This window comes from Manis pentadactyla, chromosome X (assembly GCF_030020395.1).
Source record: "Manis pentadactyla isolate mManPen7 chromosome X, mManPen7.hap1, whole genome shotgun sequence".
Classification (NCBI taxonomy): Eukaryota; Metazoa; Chordata; class Mammalia; order Pholidota; family Manidae; genus Manis; species Manis pentadactyla.
The window spans coordinates 163,262,183-163,267,414 of NC_080038.1; positions in this window are offsets into that span (position 1 = coordinate 163,262,183).

Genomic DNA, 5,232 nt, shown 5'->3' on the forward strand with positions numbered 1-5,232 from the left:
CATTTGCAATGACGTGGATGGAGCAAGACGGTAGTATGTTCAGAAAAATAGGGCAGGCGGATAAAGGCAAGTACCAAGTGATTTCACTCATGTGTGGAGTATAACAACAAAGAAAAACTGAAGTAAAAAAACAGCAGCAGACTCACAGAACCCGAGAGTTGACTAAAAGTAACCAAAGGAAAAAGGACTGGGCAGGGTGAGTCTGAAGGGAGGGATAAGTGCGGGGGAGAAAGAATGGGGGCATTAAGTTTAGCATGTATAATGCGCGGGGTCGGGTGTGCATGGGGAGTACTGTACAACACAGAGAAGACTAGTAGAGATCATATAGCATCTTACTACTCACTGATGGACAGTGACTGTAACGGGGACTTTTGTGGGGGACATGGTGAAGGGGTCTACAGCATCCAACTACGCTGATCGACAGTGACTGAAGAGGTTTTTCGGGGGGACTTGGTGAAGGGGGGAGCATAGTAAACATAATGTTCTTCACGTGATTGTAGATTAATGATAAAAAATATTCTTTAAGTGCAATAAGTGCACAGCTCTGAATCATCAGAATAAAAGGTCAGGCACTGAGTGCTGCCAACAAAAGACACAGGGATAAAAGAAGGGATGAAAACTCAAGACACCTACGTGCTTACTTACAGGAGACTCACTTGAGATCCAAGGACACAGACAAACTACAAGCCGAAGGTGTGTGGACAAGTACCCTACACGAGTGAAACGGAAAATCAAACAATCAAGCAAATGGATTCTGTTTGAGTCCCCAGAGACAGTCAGCAGAAAATAGCCCTATCTGGCCACCGTGAATTCTTTTTGTTTGGTTTCAACAGTTCCCAGCCATAGATTTAGTGGTGCAGCAACATACTTCTCATTTTCTCTCACCTCAACAACTGAGTTGCTGCAATAATAAGAATCTGGGCCTTTGAAATCAGTGGATTTTATGATGTTCACGAATGTGAAAATCTAATAACCACCTAAAGAGGGAAGTTTGGACACTCAATAAACACGTCACTCCACAATACACTGTTAGCTCCCAACTGCTCCTATCTAGAAATTGGTGTTCCTTTTTATTTGACCCTCCGTCCTATCGGCGGTGATCACGCTGATGTCCTTCAAACATGGTGGTGAGCAAAGCAACAAGTTTACTTTTCTGTCGACAACAGGCCCAGAGGAATGATACTTGAGATCTTCAGGGAGCCCTTAGTCAATGAATGTGGCTAAATACAGACAGCAAGTTAGAAGGAGATGAAAGAGGACAGGGGATAGAGACACGGGTTCAAGTCCCAGCACAACCATTTCCTGGTTTTGTAGGTACACGCGGCCGACTCGAACTGCAAGTGTCTCGGTGAACCCAGTGCTCCCTCTGCAGCCTAGATACTTTGCAGGATTTTTGGGAGCATAGTGCAGGAAAGTGATATAGGGTATATGGTTAACTGTTCTGTACAGATGGACAGATGGACAGACAAAAGGATGATTGATTGTGTAATTGATTAATAGACAGACAGATAGATAGGTATAGGTACATATCGATTAGCACAAAGCTACTGCTCATAACAAGGAGAGCAATGGTGAAAGCACATGGCAAAACTACAAACAAAAAAGAAGAATGAAATCCAGTTTAAAAAGTGCAGTAAGCAGCCATAAGAAGAAAACAAATCCTATCATTTGCAATAACGTGGATGGAGCTAGAGGGTATTATGCTCAGTCAAATAGGCCAGGCGGAGAAATACATGTACCAAATGATTTCACTCATGTGTGGAGTATGATAACAAAGAAAAACTGAAGGAAAAGACAGCAGCAGACTCACAGAACCCGAGAGTGGACTAACAGTTACCAAAGAGAAAGGGACTGGGTAGGGTTTGTGGGAAGGGAGTAATAAGTGCGGGGAAAAAGAATGGGGGCATTAGGATTAGCATGTATAATGTGTAGGGTGGGGTGTCATGGGTAGGGCTGTACAACACAGAGAAGACATGTAGTGATTCTACAGCATCTTAGTACATGCTGACGGAGAGCGGCTGTAACTGGGATTTGGGGTGACTTGGTGAAGAGGGTAGACAGAATAACATAATTTTCTGCATGTGATTGTATATTAATGAGAACAAAAAGAATTTCAAAGTGCAGTAAGAGCACAGCTCTCAAATATCAGAATAAAAGCACAGCCTTTGAGTGCTCCAATCAAAAGACACAGGGTTAGAAGAACTGATGAAAACTCAAGACCACCTACGGGCTCCAATACTGGAGACTCACTTGAGATCCAAGGACAAAGACAAACTACAAGCTGAAGGGGCGGGGACAGGTACCCTACACAAGTGAAACTGAGAAACAAAGAAAGAAATGGATTCTGTTTTGGACCCCAGAGAGAGTCAGTAGAAAATAGCCCTATCTAGCCACCGTGAATTCTTTTTGTTTGGTTTCAGCAGTGCTCAGGCATAGATTTAGTGGTGCAGCAACTTCCTTCTCATTTCCTCTCACCTCAACAAATGAATTGCTGTAATAATATGCGTCTGGGCATTTATAATCATTGCTTCTTATGATGTTCACGAATGTAAGGAAGTAATAACCACCTAAAGAGGGAAGTTTGGACACTCAAATAAACACTTCACTCCACAACACAGTCTTTGTTCCCAACTGCTCCTGTCCAGAAATAGGTGTTAATTCATAGTTGTCCCTCCACCTATCAGCAGTGATCACGCCAATGTCCCTCAAACATGGTGGTGTGCAAAGGGCCAAGTACACTTTTCTGTCGACAACAGGCCCAGACGAAGGATACTTGTGGTCTTCAGGGATCACTTACTCACTGAATGTGGCTAAATAAAGTCAACAAGCGAGCAGGAAGTATAAGAGGACAGATGACAAAGATACGAGTTCAAGTCCTTTCACCTCCATTTACTGGTTTTGTAAGCACACTCTGCTGACTCTACCTGAAAGCGTATCGGTGAACACAGTGCTCTCCTTATGGCTTAGTTACCTTGCAAGGTTTCTGGAAGCATAATGTAGGGAAGAGACATAGGCTATGTTGTTAACTGTTCTGTACATAAGGATAGATTGGCAGACAAAAAGATGATTGTTTCATAGATAGATAGGTAGACAGACGACAGGTGAAAGATAGATAGATAGGTACATAGATTAATAGATGATAGACATCATAGATAGATGACAGGAAGATAGATAGATAGATACATAGATAGATACATAGATACATAGATATATACATACATAGATACATAGATAGACAGACAGACCTTTAGATAGATAGATACAGATACATGTCGATTGACACAAAGCTATTGTTCATAACCAGGAGTTGAATGGTGAAAAACATAGCTAAACTACAAACAAAAAGGAAGAATGAAATCCAGTTTAAAAAGTGCAGTAAGCAGCCTTAAGAAGAAAACAAATACTACCATTTGCAATGACATGGATGGAGCAAGACGGTAGTATGTTCAGAAAAATAGGGCAGGCGGATAAAGGCAAGTATCAAGTGATTTCACTCATGTGTGGAGTATAACAACAAAGAAAAACTGAAGTAAAAAAACAGCAGCAGACTCACAGAACCCGAGAGTTGACTAAAAGTAACCAAAGGAAAAAGGACTGGGCAGGGTGAGTCTGAAGGGAGGGATAAGTGCGGGGGAGAAAGAATGGGGGCATTAAGTTTAGCATGTATAATGCGCGGGGTCGGGTGTGCATGGGGAGTACTGTACAACACAGAGAAGACTAGTAGAGATCATATAGCATCTTACTACTCACTGATGGACAGTGACTGTAACGGGGACTTTTGTGGGGGACATGGTGAAGGGGTCTACAGCATCCAACTACGCTGATCGACAGTGACTGAAGAGGTTTTTCGGGGGGACTTGGGAAGGGGGGAGCATAGTAAACAATAATGTTCTTCACGTGATTGTAGATTAAGATAAAAAAAATTCTTTAAGTGCAATAGTGCACAGCTCTGAATCATCAGAATAAAAGGTCAGGCACTGAGTGCTGCCAACAAAAGACACAGGGATAAAGAAAGGGATGAAAACTCAAGACACCTACGTGCTTACTTACAGGAGACTCACTTGAGATCCAAGGACACAGACCAACTACAAGCCGAAGGGTGTGGGACAAGTACCCTACACGAGTGAAACGGAAAATCAAACAATCAAGCAAAATGGATTTCTGTTTGAGTCCCCAGAGACAGTCAGCAGAAAATAGCCCTATCTGGCCACCGTGAATTCTTTTTGTTTGGTTTCAACAGTTCCCAGCCATAGATTTAGTGGTGCAGCAACATACTTCTCATTTTCTCTCACCTCAACAACTGAGTTGCTGCAATAATAAGAATCTGGGCCTTTGAAATCAGTGGATTTTATGATGTTCACGAATGTGAAAATCTAATAACCACCTAAAGAGGAAGTTTGGACACTCAATAAACACGTCACTCCACAATACACTGTTAGCTCCCAACTGCTCCTATCTAGAAATTGGTGTTCCTTTTTATTTGACCCTCCGTCCTATCGGCGGTGATCACGCTGATGTCCTTCAAACATGGTGGTGAGCAAAGCAACAAGTTTACTTTTCTGTCGACAACAGGCCCAGAGGAATGATACTTGAGATCTTCAGGGAGCCCTTAGTCAATGAATGTGGCTAAATACAGACAGCAAGTTAGAAGGAGATGAAAGAGGACAGGGGATAGAGACACGGGTTCAAGTCCCAGCACAACCATTTCCTGGTTTTGTAGGTACACGCGGCCGACTCGAACTGCAAGTGTCTCGGTGAACCCAGTGCTCCCTCTGCAGCCTAGATACTTTGCAGGATTTTTGGGAGCATAGTGCAGGAAAGTGATATAGGGTATATGGTTAACTGTTCTGTACAGATGGACAGATGGACAGACAAAAGGATGATTGATTGTGTAATTGATTAATAGACAGACAGATAGATAGGTATAGGTACATATCGATTAGCACAAAGCTACTGCTCATAACAAGGAGAGCAATGGTGAAAGCACATGGCAAAACTACAAACAAAAAAGAAGAATGAAATCCAGTTTAAAAAGTGCAGTAAGCAGCCATAAGAAGAAAACAAATCCTATCATTTGCAATAACGTGGATGGAGCTAGAGGGTATTATGCTCAGTCAAATAGGCCAGGCGGAGAAATACATGTACCAAATGATTTCACTCATGTGTGGAGTATGATAACAAAGAAAAACTGAAGGAAAAGACAGCAGCAGACTCACAGAAACCCGAGAGTGG